This window comes from Camelus dromedarius, chromosome 3 (assembly GCF_036321535.1).
Source record: "Camelus dromedarius isolate mCamDro1 chromosome 3, mCamDro1.pat, whole genome shotgun sequence".
Lineage (NCBI taxonomy): Eukaryota > Metazoa > Chordata > Mammalia > Artiodactyla > Camelidae > Camelus > Camelus dromedarius.
The window spans coordinates 82638952-82657502 of NC_087438.1; the positions used below are offsets into that span (position 1 = coordinate 82638952).

Sequence of the window (18551 nt, forward strand, 5' to 3'; positions counted from 1 at the left end):
AATATCACATTTCTGGGAAGTGATGGAAACAGAACTGAACATCAGGTCTCCTGGCTTCAAACCACATGTTTTAATCTAATACTTCAGGCTGCTTTAATGCAAGGAACTCTTTATTTCTAACTGAATTTCAAATAATTGAAGAAAAATTAATGAAGTCCTTATAGAGCTTTTGATTGCTAAATATGTGGAAATTAACTAAGAATTAATTGGTGAAGAGTCAGTTGATATGACAACCAGGGAAAGGCAATTTTCAGGTGGAAGTGTGAAAAGCAGTGATAAGTAATATCATTCCCTGGTCATCCACTATTTGGAAACTATAATGCATTTTATAATAAATTTTGAATTTCAAGGAATTTCAATTTGTCCAAATATATTAAGCTATGACTTGAAAATATTCTATAGTGTCATCCCAGATGCAATTTCCAAAAAAGAAATATTTATGGCATTAAACTTCTCAAAATCAGAAAATTTTTTGGGCATGTATGTAATTCAGTTTTGCAAAATAACAGCTATACAGAACTTACACTCTTGAAGAAAAAGCAACAAGCATCTGCTGTAAAGTGTCTGCTGGGTTTTCTCCAAGTGTCCCGTGAGAGGTGAGACTGTCACCTCTCTCTCCTGAACCACACGATGTCTACAGCCTCCCAGTGCTCACTTGACACACAATTATCAGGGAGATCTGATTAGAGTTCTCTTGCACACTCCTTCCACATTTGCTTTCAGAACGAAGACATAAATATTGCCTCGTCTAGCCCCATCTGCCTTTCAAAACTAATTTCCAACAGTCTCCCCAACCCTAACCTTCAACTCAAGTAAATACACAGTCCTCCCACCTCCTCCAACTTGCTATGCTCCCTCTCATCCCAGCCCTCTGTGTATGTGCTTTTTCTGACTGGAATGTTCTGTAATGTTCTTCAACTCCCTTCATTGGTTTAACTCTTATTCCTTCCTCAGACCTCAAGTCAGAAATCATTTCCCAAAGAAGTCTTCTGGGTCCACGTTTCAAGTCAAGTCCTGTTGATACCAGCTCTCAGAGAACCAGATCTCTCTCCTTTGGATCACTTATGCGGTTTGTAGTTAAACATTTATTAATGTGATCGTTTGCTTAATTTTTGTCCTATCTCCCAACAAACTAAAAATCCCCAAAGAATTTGTTTCTTAGCATGTTATTTTAATTTTTTCTCATCATTTTCTCACCTAGTATCTAATGCCCTATTGTTTTTGGGGGGCGTTGTTCATTTATTTTGACTTTTCAGCACCTTTTTTCTTTCTTGTATTTGGGGAATTCTTCACCTTCTGAGCCCAGGACCTTCCTTGCCAGCCATCATACTTTGCAGTCAAGCACAAACACATCCCAGGCTGTGACATCCAGCCTTCCAGAGACGCAGTCTGAAAGACTCTAGGAGTTGTCTCTGGTACCTGGAACCACCAGTGGAAACTGTGGTGTAGTGTCTTGTGGTAGCCTGGTGCTGGCAGAGTCTTGTGTCTTATTTTGGAGATTGTTCCTGGAAGAATGGGCATCAAGCTGGCTTCTGGGCCTTTCCCAGAGATTTGGAAACTCACATCCTTTTAATAAAATATTTTTCTACTTTAATGAACTAGAGCTATTTCTTTGGTTTTCAACTCAGGTAAGAACCTCAAAATGAATGAGTGAATAATGGAATCTCTTTGCTGCCAACACAGATTGGATGTTTTATTGTCTAAGCTGTTCTATGAAGTTATTGCAAAAGGGACTTGAATTATAGAAATGATCTGAGTGTTGTCTAGAGGCTTTTTAAGGCCCAGTATACTTCAGCTGTAGGAGGCTACAAAAATGTTCTTGGTTTCCTGTGCATATATCCATTACCTTCCTAATATCTATTGCTAAAAATCTTCTGACAAGTAGTTTGGAGTTCTGTGTAACCAGTTTCAGAATAATTCAGCTCTTAATGCTTTCTCTTTGTTATTTTACTGTACATTGCTAAGTTGAAAGAAAAATGTTAGGTATTTTTGTGTCAGATTTGTGAGCACATCATCCACTGTTCTATGCTGAGAGAAGATATTTCAAATTAAACAAATTGAAAAAAAGATGTATATATGCCATGATTCTGTGAATCGTACAGAAAAGATTCTGGGAAGATATGTGTTTTGTAAGATGAGAATAATCATGAATGCAAATTTTTCTGGTAATGAACTTTGGAATCCTGGATGAAAGGTCTGGAAGAGCATGAAATACAATAGAGCTTGCTTTCGTTAAGTATGTTAATCCGGGTAAGAGGAACAGTGACCTAACAGCTGAATTGGCCTTCCCTTGAACCACCTACCAATAGACCCACCTAACCTTCACTTATTACAAAGACTTTCAAGCTCACATGTCACTGAGTCACAAAAATGTGAAACATAACTGCTGAAGACAATTGAGAGTCATGGAAACTGTGAAGGAAAGGAGCATTCATGCTGTTAAAAAATAAGCTGAAGCATATTAAAATTTTTGAGTTTATTTGAGCAAAATTGATTCAAATTGGGCAGTGCCAAACAAGAAATGGTTATGAAAGATCCACCAATAAGAGCTTTGGGAGAAGCTTTTATAGAGAAAAGGCAGAAGCAAGGTAAGGAAATTATTTTTTTGGCTATAGCCTAAAGCCTACCTGGTTGTTTGTGATTAGTTGTCCTTACTGTTTTGATTTGTAATCTTGATCCAAGGAAGATGAAGGCCAGTCTTTGTTCTTAGTGATTTCAAATTAGAAGACTGGGAGAAAATTGAAAATGTTAGTTTGGAGAGTTATAGCCAAATACTTGTGGAAACTAGAATTCAGGATCCAGTTTGGTTTACTGATACGTATTACAGCACCTCAAAGACAATGCACAGGACCAGAATCTGTATCTACAAGGCTGTGTAATAATTTTCTACTGAAACATAATTTTTTCTCTGTAACTACCCTCATTTCTATCAAAGATAATCATAGGACTAATTTGTTTACACAAGTCTAATCTTATTAAACTTGGCCCCATTAATTACATATGTGCAGCAAGATTAGTGATTGACTATATCAGCTCTCTTAAAATACGCTTTGCTAGAACTTTTCACAGGAATCTTAGATTGGATTTTTAAAAGCTTCTCCAGGCTAAGAAGCCAGGCCAAGAATTCACCATCAGACTTCACCTGTAATACCTATCAGTTTGGATGAATTCCTCTCTTCTTCAGGTCCCCGATATTTCCTAAGGTTCCTGGGCCAGCTACAAAGTGACTTTCTTAACTCACCTGGTAAGGCTTCTGGGAACCCAGTAAGCAAGGTAACAGGCTAACTTTTTTCAAGGGACTTTTATTGGTTCCATATAGTCAAACTTAGTTCTGTAAAGTTGGTTGCATCTGATTTTATGTATATTCTCAAGTATGACATTTCAGGCAAAGCCTTGCTGATATAACCAGTGTTTTCAATTGTGTCCTGTTACATGGAGAACAGATTATTATTGAACTTGTGCAAATAACTATATTACCATGAAAATAAGAAAAGAGTTTCTGAGTATTCTGAATTCTGAATTCTGGAGGGATCAGGTAGGAAGAAAGAGACAATTATTTCATCTTTGTTTACAAAGGTATATTTTACCAAATTGCTAATAGCTTAAGAGAAAAGAGAAAAAGGTTTCCTTAAATCTGGTAAAACAAAACATTAAAGAATTAACAATATTTCAAATAAAATCATAAAAATTATAATCATCCTCTTGAGTTCATTTAGTCCCATGTAGTTAAGTCTTAAGTTTGATCTTAGTTGATATTAATCTTTTGTTACCTGTTTTATGAAACCATCAGTTTCTCCATTAAAGTTCTGCAAATTCTTATCCAGTTCAGTGGTATGATCTGAAAGTTATCAGAAACTTATTAGAGTATTTTCCATGAGTCTCCTTGAAGATAAAATGCTTTTACAAGAATACTTTTACAAAAGCATCAGAGTAAAATAACAACTCTCTATAAATGACAAAGGACTTTAAAATGGCCATAGTTAAAGATCTGAGAGTTCATTATAATGGAATTGACAAGGAAATCTGGTTATTTCTGTGACATACAATATTTTAAGATAATAATTAGGATAACAACTAATAACAGTAAACTAGGACATATCAGACTTTGAGGAATTTTATACAATTTCTGGAATACTTACATTAATAACATATATCCACATATTATAATCTAAAGGAGGTTTAGCATCACTTCCTGTTTCCCATGTAATTTAACATATCACATAAATCTAATTAGTTTAATATCTCTCTTTTTATAAGGAGAGAGGACAAATCTTTTGAGATGTTCAGAGACCCTGTGGAAAATCCCAGAGTTTGTTCAAAGGCAAAAAGTCCTCATTTAGAATTTATTTTTTTGGAAATCTGTGAAAAAAAAATCCACTTAACCAAAGTGGCAATTAAAGACTTTGAAGGCAAATACAGAAAGTTACATAATTGTAAAACTTTAGCTCTTTTTATATTGAGTAGACTGGGTTTTCTTAAGTATTAAAAGACTTGATAAAGACAATACAAAGCACAAAAAGTAATTTTGATGTAAATACAGAATCTTTGCTTTTTAGGTAGAGTACTTAAAAGGGAAAGAAAACTTTTCACAGTCTTATTAAGAGAAGGCAAATAGTCCAAAATAACTTTGTCCTTGTAGTAGATGAAAGAAAATTGTTTTACACTATTAATTAAAGCTTATTTAAAAAAAAAACCCTTATAATAAATTCATTTCGTTTTAAGCCAGCTTGACTATACAAAGTAAAATTCTCCTTTTCTCTTCCCCTCATTCTCTCTTTCTCTACAACTTTCTATATCCATTTAGTTTGTCCTTTATTTTCCTCTTTCCATTGTAAAACAACTAGTTATACTTTAGGACAAAATTACTTTCATTTCCCTCAACAAAAGTGCACCTCTGCAGCTCATAGCTTTTCTTAGCCAAAATACACCCTACTTACCCTGAGTAGAGATGTTTCCCTTATTATTTCTAGTAATTTTAATTACATTGATTAATTAGAATTTTTAACCCTTTTAATCCTTTCTTCTTAACAAAAACTAAGAAGTAAGAATTGTGGATTGTCTGTTCCACAAGCATTCTGTGGATTGCCAGATTTAAATACATTTCATAGAAGTGTAACTGCTAGAAGTGTAATCTTACTTATAGCAAATTTTTCAATGTACAATATATGTTTACTTATATACCCAATATCCTTAGTTTCTTTGTTATAAGAAGTCCAAAGTAGATAAACTTGTGTTCAGTAGTTAATGTTGAAGTATTTTATCTTACTTGGAAATAATAGATATTCAATGAATATCATCATTTAATTATCTCAGTATAACTTTAAGGTTTCAAACTACCAAAAAAATTTTGGAAATTATTTTTAAGCATAATTATTCTTGAAAAGTTTATTTACAAATGTTTATTTTGTTTACATCTATTTAATTTACTTGTTCTTAACAATTATGTTTAGATTAGTCATGAAAATGTCATGAGACATTAAACAGCTATTATCTTAAATTATCTTTCTTGCTGACAAATTCTATAAGAGATAACATCAGCTTATTTGACTTTTATTAAACCTAGGTAGAATAAAAATATTATGTTTATTGCTGATAACTCTAATAACATGCCTGTTTAAATTAACTAACAAACTTAAACTAGCTTTTATTAACTGAAGATTATCCTAGATCATATGAACTTGAAAAACATTTGGGTTAGTTTTTAAATTTTTTTAGAATATGCTTAATTTATATACTGCTTGTTTGTCTTTAAGTCTAATAAATAGAGGCCTTAACAAATTAATTTTGGCAATACCATCCGGAGATAGAAAAATGTCACACATTCATAATGTACCTACATAGACATACATAAACATACATACAGATACGATCAGAGTTTATAGCTTTCATTTTAAAAGTTGAGTAATGAGATGGGTATAATGTCTACTGTAGCCACTCCTCCTGTCATCTCTCCAGGATGCTCTATAAAACATGTCCTGCTACTGTTGTCTGCACTGGCCTGCTGTGCCACCAGCATTCTATCCTGGTTACCCATCTAGTCACCTTGACTCACCCTTGACCTCTCAAGCTCTTTGTGGTCTTTTCTCTCTGCAAATCCAGGACTATGAGCTCTTCACCATCTTTCCTAAGAATCTCACATGCTCAGCCCTTTATCTGGCCAATAGGAAATACTTACCTCTTGTGTGTCCTGCTCCCCACTCTTAGTGCTGGTAGTAGGGGAATCTACTGTAGAAGTCTTTACTCCTTAATAACATTGTTCTAGGCTTATTCGCCCTCTCCCATGAGAGGGCGGGTTTGGATAAACTGAAGTTCAAGCTTCAACTCTATCAGAGTCTTCCCTCCCTTTGGATACATAGACCCTGAAGGTGAGACTAATCTCACAAGTGAGGCCAGTAGGTAGAAGTAAATCTCTTAGTAAGTGAACCCATCAGCTGCCCAATAATATCTCCATCTCAGCAGGATCTTCCTGTCCTTTGCTTGTTTCAGTGTAGGCAGGAATACTTAGGATAACTGTATACACTGTGTATAGAGACATCCTGATAATAATCTGAGAGCAGAGCATTATTACTTACAGGGTTTTATTAAGCATTGTTCACACCCAGGTGAGGGGTAAGTACTGTAGCAATCTAATGGAAAAAAAAAAATTACACAGTGGCAGAAGCCACCTTGAGTTTTCTCCCTGCATAATGAATTTCTCAGTGACTTCTCTAACTTCCCAGCGAGAACACTCAGTTCATAAAAATTATCAATACGAAAGAACTACTGAGGCACGCTGTTGCTCCTTTTGTTCTGATAATAGAGACTCAGACAAGCTCCTATGCAGCTTTCTTTTCCAATGTGAATGCTTTAAAAAAGAAAAGAAGATGAATTGTAGCTTGCAGAGAACAGTCAGTTGGAGTGAAGGGTCCAGAGCTACTGCCAACTCAGGTTAAAGGAGGGAAAGAGTCGTGGTTCTGGTAAAACACTGCCTTCAGCTCCATAGGTGGAAAGATGTGTGCCATCAAACAACTAGAATCAACCTCTCACACTGTGATAAAATGCTGTTGGTCCTCAAATCATGGGAAACAAGGGGGCTTTGCTTGTCCTAAGGGGACTTTCTTTTCAAAGCTGGAAAGGTCATAAAATAACTGCTAACACTTTTCTAACCTCTGGTCCCCTTCAAGGCGTGGAACTGAGGGTTGTTTTGTCTTGAATCATGATAAAATATAACTAGTGCTGGTTTCTCAGTCACCGTGTCATTTATGATGTCCAGTATTTTCCAGGTTCTGGTCCTTGATCATGGTGAACCTGACTTATGAGCTATATTGAATTTCCTTCTAAAAGCCAAAACAGTATGTTGTAGATGGCTATGTTTGACTATTTTATGATGACTTCTTACTTTCGTCTCAAGAAAAATGACATTCATACTAAATGTCTCTTTTGTGCCTATTGAAACATCTTTATTCTTTTACAAGGTTTGCCTGGCTTTTATTGTCATGCTTTTTTATGAAGGCAGAGACATTGAATGAATGGCTATAGTTTCTACATTTAAATAATCTTTTTTAACCTCCTCATTTATATATATGGGTTTTTATAATGTGATGGTTTCTTTTTTTCTTTCTGATGTGTCTCCTTGGCTTAGCTACATCCCCAGTTATTCAAACATGAATCTATGTATTGCTGTGAGGGGAATTTGCAGACGTAATTGAAATCCTTATTCAGTGGGCTTTAACTATGGGAGATTATCCGGGATAATCTAGGGACTGATTAAAGCAGTCGAAAAGACTTAGAAGCAAGGCTTATACTCCTCAGCCCTGATCCTCATTTTTTTTTTGACTGCTTTTTAACTGTGGGATGTGTGTGTGTGTGTGTGTGTGTGTGTGTGTGTGTGTGTGTGTGTGAGAGAGAGAGAGAGAGAGAGAGAGAGAGAGAGAGAAAGAGAAGAAAATAAATTGTGCTTATGTTTTAAATTTTTTTCTAGCTTTACTGAGATATAATTTTCGGGTTTCATCTATGTTATTGCAAGTAGCAAGATTTCTCCATTTTTAATGAATGGATAATATTCCATTGTGTGTATTAACAGAAGAGATAACAATTGGTAGCAAGGATGTGGAAAAAGGAGAACTCTTGTGCATTGTTGGTGGGAATATATATATATATATATATATATATATATATATATATACACACCACATTTTCTTTATAGTCATCTGCTGATGGGCTCTTAGGTTGTTTGTATGTCTTGGCTATTATGCACAATGCTGCAGTAAACATGGGGGTGCAGCTGTATCTTTAAGATCTTGATTTCATTTCCTTGGATATATAACCAGAAGTGGAATTGTTGGATTATATGGTAGTTCTGTTTTTACTCTTTTGAGGAAGCTCCATACTGTTTTCCAGAGTGGTTGCACCAATTTACCCTCCCACCTTGATATTGACCTCTTGTCACATATATGATTTGCAAATATTGTCTCCCATTCCATAGGTTGCTTTTTCACTTTTGTTAATTTTTTTTTTTGATATTCAGATGCTTTTTAGTTTGATAAACTCCCTTTAAAATTTTTGCTTTTTTTGCTTGTGGTTTTGGAGTTATATCCAAAAAATCATCTCCAAGACCAATATCAGGGAGCTTACCTTCTATATTTTCTTCTAAGGAGTTTTATGATTTTAGGGATTACATTTAAATCTTCAATTCATTTTGAGTTAATTTTTGTGAATTGTATAAGCTAGGAATCCATTTTCATTCTTCTGCATGTGAATATCCAGTTTTCCCATCACCATTTATTGCAAAGTCTATCTTTTCCCCACTGTGTATTCTTGGCTCCCTTGTCAAATAGTAGTTGAACCTATAAATGGGGGTTTATTTCTGAGCTCTCAATTCTGTTCAGTTCATTTGTGTGTCAATGTATAGGTCAGTATCATACTGTTTTGATTACTATAGCCTTGTAATTTAGTTTGAAGTAAGGACGTGTGATGCCTGTACCCTTGTACTTCTTTTTCAAGATTGCTTTGGTTATTTGGTGTATTTGTTGTTCTATATAAATTTTATTTTATTTTATTCATTTTTGTTTCTGTATTATGTCTATTACTTTTTTTTTTTGAAATATAGTCAGTTTGCAATGTTGTGTTAATTTCTGGTGTACAACATGGTGATTCAGTTATATTAGTTTATCTTTCCAGATCACACACAAGTTGATAAATATATAACTAATAAATATACAACTGACCCTATTATTTGAGTGAAGATTTGAGGAATTAGTAAAACAAATGATAGTGGATTATGCTTTCATCATTTGGATTCTTTTTCAAAAGTCTAGTAAAAGTAGACTTATTTAACAAGTTTATCTTATAATTTAGTTTGCTCTAATACCAGCCTTCCCCAGATTCTTATGTGTTAAACAACCAGAAGTGAACATGTAGTTACTATTTATTGTAGCCTCAAATCCTAATCGGACCTTTGGTGGGTTAAATTGTATTTGAAAGTATTTTTAAAACCTTGCAAGAGATTGCAGGTAAGGTGCCTCAGACAGTTGTTTTGGTTACACGGTAAAAATGTTTTCGCAAGAAGACTAAAAGCCATTAGGGCCAGGGCATCAGAGATACTTGTGGTTTTGATTTAGCTGGGATTTTTTTTCCCATTACTTCTTGCTTTACACATCAAGGGGAAAATCTGATGCTGTGCATAAGAGCAAGTTTCACATGGAAGATTCTTTTCTGGTATTTTAAATCCTGGGAAAATAAACCCTTATTTTTATTTCTTGTACTTGGAGCTGTAACAGGGAAAAATCCTATAATTTATAATCCTAAAGGCTTCTTCTTGTCTTGGATTTATTTGTCTTGTATAAATTAATTAGCTCTTCAGTATCTTCTTCCATGAGTTACTTCTCTTTAGCTGCTAGATCCAAGCCATACTTGGGTGTTCAAGAAATGACCAGAAAACAAAACAAAAAAGAAGTCTTGCTTCCCTTCTAGTATTGTCCAATCCACTTTAACAGGAAAGAATTATAAGAGCTTGATAATGGCATCTAAAGATATATAAAGAATTGTCAAACTGTTTATAACCAAAGGACGTTTAAAATTAATTTTTATTTTTAAAATTTATAAATTATTCTTATGATTTGATAAAACCAAAGAACAGGGATTTGTTCAACAGGGAAAAAAAATGCTTTGAGTAAGCAAATGTAGCAAAAAGTTTTGTTTGATGTATTAAATATAAATATATGTATAAATATAAATGTTTATATGTAGATATATTAAAACACCTTTCTCTCCCTTAGAATTCACGAATACACATGTGAATTATTATTTTTTGGTGGTTATTTAATATCAGAGACAACTTTTTAGCTAGGAAATTAGCAATCCATATCAGGGGTGGTTTCTAAAATTCTAGAATACATTTCTAAATCATTGTACAGCATAACAACATATCAGAAATTCTACCAGACTGTGATCTCCTTAAAGACAGGATCCATTAATTCCGGTAAGTACTGAATATACAAATGTGATACAATTTCATTTAGAAAAGAAAACATTAGGTTTGAAGCTAGAAAAGCCATCCTTGTTTCTCTGAACTTTAGATGAAATGGCAGAGAATGGATTGTTTCTGTAGAAATGAAGCCCTAACCAGACCTTCGCAGGTGCAAAAACAGGGATAAGTTACCCCAGTTCTCCAGAGGCAGACTGAACAAGACAAGAGGGGCTTATCTCAGACAAGTACAGAAATAACAGAGCCTCGTGCCAATTTTTGAAAATTAATTATTCAAAAAGAGAAAAGTCACATCACTGTAGCCACTTACTGGAATTCGCAGGAGGCCTGTGTGGAGCTGCTTTCCTCGTGTGATCTCAGAGACACACAACGTGACTCTGCAAAACACCCAGCTTCCTGCAGGGGCTGATGATAGCCCATAGCCTGGGGGCATTGATGTGAAAGAAAACCCTTATATTTCATCTTCAGAGTTGATAGTGGAATGTGATGATATTCAAGGAAAAGCTGCAGGTAGAAATGCACATCCTCTGGGGAAAGAAAATCAGAAGTTACCAGCACAATTACAGTTAGTTTCTGTCATAACTGTAAGCTACTACAAACATTGAGCAAGGACTCTATAAAGACTCCAAATGACTATACAGAACTTGAAACTGTGCATTTGTGTGTGTTTTGATCATAAGTCTATAATGAAATTATGTGTTAATTTTTAGGATTTTTTTTTAATCAAAAGAAGCATTTAGTTGGCCTGAGTTAAGTTCTGTTGCTGGCGATTAGGTTCTTGTCTCGTCGTAGAAAGAATTCAGAGACATGACATGGAGGTGAAGAAAGTAAAATAAAGTGAAGATTTATTAAGGGATAGTTCGCTCTCAAGGGGAGAGTGGGCAGGCTCAGGTGAGCAGCTGCACTGAGTTTCTTTTGCAAGTTGGTTACATAGGATATAAAAATGAATGGGCAAAATATTAATTGGGGAGGGAAGGGTTTGGGGTTGTATTTTCTGATTTTCATCCTAGCTCCACCTTCCCAGTGGGAGGAGGGATTCTGTCCTTAATTAGTCTAAATCGGGAGTGTCATAATGTTGGTGCTGATGGGTACTTCTAATCTGCAAGGCTAATTTTATTGAGATGAGGGCATAATGAGCAAAAGGTTACATTTGGACACTGGAAATTCCTGTCTTTTCTCACCTTTCTTTGTCTGCCTCCAGGACACTTGTCACCCCAAAAGGTGTGATCTCTTACCTGTCCCAAGGTTCCTGCTTTTCTCTACCCAAGGACCCCCATTGTTCACATGATGTATGATTTCCTGCTGTTTGGTCTGTGCACCTCCTTTTTTCTGCCTATTCCTGCCATTTGGCCTACGTCCCCCTTTCTCTTCTCATATCTAGCTAACTGCCTGCTCTAACAGTTCTTCAATGGCAATTCTGCTCAGTGGAGACAGTGGAGCAATGGGTTTTTGAATGTATTATAAGCTATAACAGATATATGTTATTCTTGTTTGCCCAGCACCTTTCCCCCCTCTACAGGAAGAAGTATGCCAGTTTTCCTCTGGGGAACTGGATTACCTATTCCCTGCCCAAGTGTCCAGGAGAGACTTCACAGCACGAAAACTGTTACCCTGATTTCCCAGAGCGTGGTGTTTGATTTGTGGAAAGACACCTGACCTAAGTGGGCCGATCAGAGTAAGTTCTTTTGGTTCTAAGTTGAGCTTTTCTAAAAGACATGCTCTTTATTTTCTGCTAGACTTGAACATGAAAGGCGTGGATTAGCTATCTTGCTTCATTGTGGAACCTGAGAATAAGCCATCCCATTAGGGAACAGAGGGGAGAGAAGGAGAGAGCCTGGCTATGCTGAAATAGTTCAAGCGCTGGGCTCAAGTTATACATGATTTTTAATCCATGTGATCCAATAAATTCCTTTATTTGCCAAATTAGCATGAGTAAGGCGTCTATTATGCAACAGAAGGTGATTTAACTAATATGATAACTGAATAAAAAGCAGGCTCCTATTCTTCTGCCCTTTTGAATACAGTGAAGTGTTTATACGAAAAAACTGAAAGAAAAATTATCAGGTTACTCATGCCTCAGAAACTGAAAAGTTCACCCAAGTATATGATTGCTTTGAATGTTGGCACCAGAAAAAATGAAACTAAAAGATCTGAAGAGGGTATTGATAGAAGCATTTATTGAATGTGTCTCTTGCAAAACAAGTTTAATAACACATAATGTTAATTTTTTAAAACTTTAAACACTGGGAGAGTATTATTTCCCACCTTTTTAGAGCCCCCCCCCCCATTTGTAATTCTTATTCCAGGATCCTTTGTAAAATAATTGATTATAGTTTAATTTCCCTAAACTTTGAAGGGCTAAATAATTGTCTGTAGGTATAGGGGCAGAAAAAGTTTCCCCTTTTCTCTTTTAGGTTCTTTGACTGGTCTAGTAATTAAATTGATGTAAGACAGAGTAACAAGAGAAAAACAAAATTAATTTTGTACATATGAGATTCCCCTAGATATGAGACCCAAGCGTGGGGGCTGGAGGTGTAAATTGATTTCTACTTTGAACATTCTTCTGGATTTTGGACCCCTGAATTGATTGACTGTTCTAGAAAGGGTACTTTATACTTGAAATGCATCATTTGATTGAACGGAAATGTTTGTTTGCTGAGCCAAAAGCTGTCCTCTGGGAGACAATTTCATGCCTTCTACAAACCCTAAGTTTCTTAGCACTTGTCAGTTTGCATGGACCAACACAGACTTAAAAACTGTAGAAACATCTTGGCTGCAGGGGTTTATTTCCTTGGTAATACTGACTGTGGCTTGTGAACATCTGAGTGCCAGAAGCAATGAGGCCCTTATGATTTTGGACAGCTATGAAGTAAATCTAGCCTATATGATGGGTATGAACTACTTGATGAAATAAACTTTAAAACACGGGCAATTGTAGGCCATGCACATCGCCCATGCTTTACCTGCTCCATGTATTTGGTAGTAACAAGTACATAAGGGGAATAAGTTTTCTTTGGGTTCTTCACAGTAAACTATGAGCAAGTCAGCTGTGCCTAGCTCTTAGTTCAATAAGTTGTTTTCACATTAATTAATTTCTGCATATTAAAGTGTTCCCCCAATCATGCCGAAAATGTTAACCTGTCCTTTCAGTTTGTGCTGTTAAGAAGAATCACATCATGGATTGCATTTTCAATCCACTATGCACAGATTGCCTTCAATGGCCGGCAAACGCAAGCGCTGTGTAGTTAGAGCTGCAGAAAAAAAAACTGGAATCTTTTGAATATTGCGTAAGCACATATGGGATTTTCGGCTTTAGCATCCTATGAAAAGGAGGGTGATCAGATTGTTTTGAAGTAAACAAATTATAGGAAAGCTTTTGCCAGAATCCATTGAATTCATCTTCTGTTACCCAGGGACTGGTTTTTTTGTTTGTTTGTTTTTGTTTTAATTCCAGATGCTTGGAATTAATTCCACATTCAAAGCCTGTTGTCTAGAGGAAGAAAGATAGGCTCCTTTATAATTTTTTAAGAGGTTAAAGGTGGGAAAGTTTCTTAATTTATTTTCTTGGAGGAAACAAAATATAGCAAGACAGCATTATAATCCCTTTTAAGGATTTATTGAAATGTCAAACTCAGGGGGACTGAAGCTGTATGAGGAAAATGAATAAATAGCAGATTAGCATTTAGACAATATCCTTTCATTGACTATAGGAAATAATGCTGAATAGAATTAATTTGGATTTTGGCAGGAATTTGAATAGTAGAGGTAAAGCATGCAAGTAATTGGGTAAATCTGAATCTTGTAAGAACATTTACTAGAAAAAATTAAGGAATAGCATGATGACAAAGGTTCTTTTGGAGGCTCTAAGTACCAAAAACTAAGAAAGTAAGGATTTTGTACTTATTCAGTGGTTTTCCAGAATTTAAAAAAGAAAAGTCTCTTTTTTTTTTCCCTTTCCTTTTAAAATCAAGATTTTTTTTTAGCACCAGTACAGTTGAGAACTAAAATGTATCACTGGTATTGAAAACCATAATTTGTTGGTGAGTTGTCCAGGCTAGAAGTAAAATGATTTCAAACTCTGTCTGGCCAGTTTCAGTTGGAATAGACAAAGAATGACCCTTTAACTCATTATTTGAAATCTTTGGATCTCTTTAGATAAAGAAAGGGTACATCATTTTTAATAGAAAGTTTTCTTCTACATAAGAACCTGTTCTGACAATTTAATGACTGTAGCTTATGGAGCATAAATTCTGGACATTTCAGCTATTTTCTCCACTCTCATTTTAGATCTAATTAGAACTAGATGGCCTATTTAAATGTATACATGCAAAAAACATTTCTATTTAATGGAGAATCTTAAAATACCCTAAATTAGAAAGCCATTTACTTTACTGATGATGTCTTCAAACTGTGCCATGACTTGATCAGCTCTTACAACTAAGTGGAATTAATTTACTTCATTCATTCTCCTTCCTAGATGGTATGACCTTTCAGGTCCTTGTTGGGAAAGCTTCTTTATTATATGTCTCAAGATGCCTGAGTCTACTACCACTTTCAGTGTAGAAAATACAGGTTCATTTTTCTCTCCCAGGCATGCTTTCTAGTAGAAGAATCTGGAGAGAAAAGAAGTGGAACTCTGCCACATATTGGCAGGAGTAACTAGAAGGCCAAAGAGCTTATGGAGAGACAGCCTGCTCTTAAGAGGGAAGTGATGGGAACAAAACCACAGCTGCCCAGACAGTTGTTTAGATGAGACATCATAGTCTTAAGAATATTGCCCTACCTTTTGCACTCCTTTCTCTCCACTCCTGTTAGTTTATTTCAGTGGGCAACTGTGATGAGGATATCCTTGGGCTGCCTATTCTTAGAAAAAGGGGAAAAAAAAAAAAAAAAAGAAGAGTAGGCTCAGGATCCCAGGACATGGGCTACAAATGTGGTTGTGGCTGTCGTGGTTAACTGAGAGTCATAATATTTCACCTGATGGCAGTGCCCCCATTGCTTATGGAGAAAATTGCCTAAGAGAACATACTTTGCCTTCTTTGCATGGGTCCTGGGCCATCTTACAATGCTAAATGAGGCGTGAAGAGCCTAGAGAAGCAGTGTGTGCCCAGAGCAGTGAGAGGTCATGGACCTGACACCCTCTTCTGTCCTCTCCCCGTCTCCCTTCCTCCTTCCTGTCCTGACTCTCTTCCTTAAACGGCCATCTCTTCTCTGACGCTCATTTCTGCTCCCTCTCCACTTCTCTTCACTAACCAAATGGCTCTTTTGTGATATAGACTTGACTTACTACAAACATATAATAAAACTTGCCGTTTATTAAACCAGCTCTCTTTAGTGTATTTGTCATTGCTGTAATAGCCAAAAGTGAGCCAGGAGAAAAAAATAAGATCCTCCAAATCCATTAATCTCATGACCTCATCTGATACTGTGGTTTCTGTCCCTTGAGCACAATTACATTATTTAAGCATAATAACAGTGATTTGAATTTAAAGATGCCCTGAAGCTGTGAGTAGAACTGAAGACCTATTACATTAGTATGGATCTCTTAGTATAAAAACACCATTTGAATTAGGGCATGTCAAGTCTTAACTTTTTTTTTTAATTGAAGTGTAGTTGGTTTACAATATTGTGTTAGTTTCAGGTATACAGCACAGTGATTGAGTATTATTTTCAGATTGTATTCCATTACTGGTTATTACAAGATATTGGATGTAGTTCCCTGTGCTATACAGTCAATTCTTGTTGCTTATCTATTTTATATGTAGTAGTTTGAATGTGTTAATCCTAAACCCCTAATTTGTTTCTCCCCTCTTCCCTCTCCCTTTTGGTAACCACAGTTTTGTTTTCTGTGGCTGTGAGTCTGTTCCTGTTTTGTATGCAGAGACATTTGTATTATTTTTTAGATTCCACATGTAAGTGAGATCATTAATATTTGTTGTTTTCTGTCTGACGTCTTTCACTAAGCATAATATTCTCTAGGGCCATTCATGTTGCTGCAAATGGAAAGGCCCAGTGGTTTTTCCACAGCGTGTTTGAACATGAGGTAACCATATATCTTTTGCATGTATATTAGATTATTTAAATGCTGAGTGTAAAATTGGAAACATATTTAATTTCCTTAAGTATATTCAGCAGCATATAGCAATTAAAATTAAGTTTTTCAACTTTTCAAGTCTTTCAAGGCTAACAGATCTCTTTCCTTTTTGATCCAAAAGAAGCTGTTTGAATGTGTATTGTTACTTAATTTTGGTTAGGCTTCAGATGATTTATCATAAATGATTTAAAGATTCACCCTCCTGTTGTTGGGCAAGAAGACCCTCCCTTTGTAAGGGATGTTTTGATGTTGGAATATCTTTTATCTATTCACAGAATCCCTATCATCTTTCAATTTAGTGTAGCCACTTAACATTGTGTCTTTTCTCTCTCACTTCTAAGTCCCCCATACCTTGAGAGAACCTCTAATTATGAATAGTCTTGGTGGAGGCAGTGTCTGCTCCCCAGCGTGGAAATGCAAAGGGTCAGGTCCTTGATCCTGATAATACTGCTTGGGTATGACTGACACCTAGCTGTTTGGATGCTCCTGCCAAGGATTTAAAATCTTAAATTACTAAATACAAGAAAAGACAGCTGGGTTCACTGGAGTGGCTGTGACATAGAGTGTCCAGTGGTGGTGGTATCCTGGCAGATTATTACTGCTAAATATTATTCATGTGCTTCCAGCTTCTTGGGTTTTAGAGATGTTTATTTTGTAAGTCTGATCATTAAGTTTCCATCAATTGTGTGAGTCCTTAGTACTTTTCCAATAATTTTATTTTTGGTAAACAGAGCTAGATTTAGTATCTGTGGTAGATAAAAATACCAGCCTTGGTCCTTAGCTTGTGTTTATATTCAAGCTCCTAGCTATGTGATTTTGCAGTCCTTCTCATGAGAGGTGTTGCGTACTTCCTCATGTCTTAACTTTGGGCTTGGCCGTGAAATTGCTTTGTCCAGTGGAATGTGGGTGGACAGAATAGTGTGTCAGTTCTGAATCTAGACCTTAGGAGGCATCGTGTTTCTGCCTGCTTTCTTATGCTTCTGCTATTGACATGAGAAAGCTTCTTTGGGTACCTTCTGCTCCCTTAGCCCATACCTCAGAGTGAAGACTTATACGATAGGCCTTGGCCCAACCTGCAGTGAGGGGCAAAATCTAGCTGGACCCACAATTTGAATATATACCACAACTTCTTTATTTAGTCATCTGTTGATGCACATTTAGGCTGTTTCCATGTCTTGGCTATTGTAAATATGCTGCTATGAACATTGGGGTGCAGGTGTCTTTTTGAAGTGGGGTTCCTTCTGGTTATATGCCCAGGAGCGGGATTACTGGGTCATATGGTAAGTCTATTCCTAGTCTTTTGAGGGATCTCCATACCATTTTCCACAGTGTCTGCACCAAAGTGCATTCCCACCAGCAGTGTAGGAGGGTTCCCTTTTCTCCATACACTCTCCAGCATTTATTGTGTGTGGACTTTTGAATGATGGCCATTCTGACTGGTGTGAGGTGACACCTCATTATAGTTTTGATTTCCATTTCTCTGATAACTAACGATATTGAGCATTTTTTTTTTCATGTGCTTCTTGGCCATTTGTATGTTGTCAATGGAGAAATGTTTGTTTAGGTCTTCTGCCCATTTTTGGATTTGGTTGAGAAACACAGATATGTGGTGGTGGGTCCAGTTGAGTTTAACAGAACTGAACATCTCATGTTAATCTGCAGATTTCTGAGAAAAACATTATTTTTGTTTTATGCCACAGAGATTTTGTGTTTGTATGTTTTGTAGCACCCAGTAGCTAACTGATACATATGTGTTATATGCAATTAAAAAGTATTCTAATCAATGGAATACATTGATGTCAGTAATATGAAGGAAGCATGTGTGTAAGAGCCTATCCTTTGCTCTGTGAGGTTGATCGTGTCCAGCCTGAGCAATTGTGTTTTTCTCTTCTATTTCATCTTTTGGTTGGAATGAACACATAACTTAGTTTTCACAGTAATGAGATGTATGGGAAGTCATGTGTCTATGTGTGTGTGTGTACGCGTGCACGT

General features: G+C 36.0%; 1 long non-coding RNA gene across 1 annotated transcript in view; it reads left to right on the forward strand.

Annotated features, from left to right (window-relative positions):
- Positions 1-18551, forward strand: part of LOC116149516 (uncharacterized) — a 131721-nt gene that overhangs the window by 8012 nt on the left and 105158 nt on the right. Inside the window, exons 4-5 of the long non-coding RNA XR_004133106.2 lie at positions 955-1069; positions 11985-12140. This is a non-coding gene — a long non-coding RNA (uncharacterized LOC116149516). The remainder of the gene's footprint in view (positions 1-954; positions 1070-11984; positions 12141-18551) is intronic.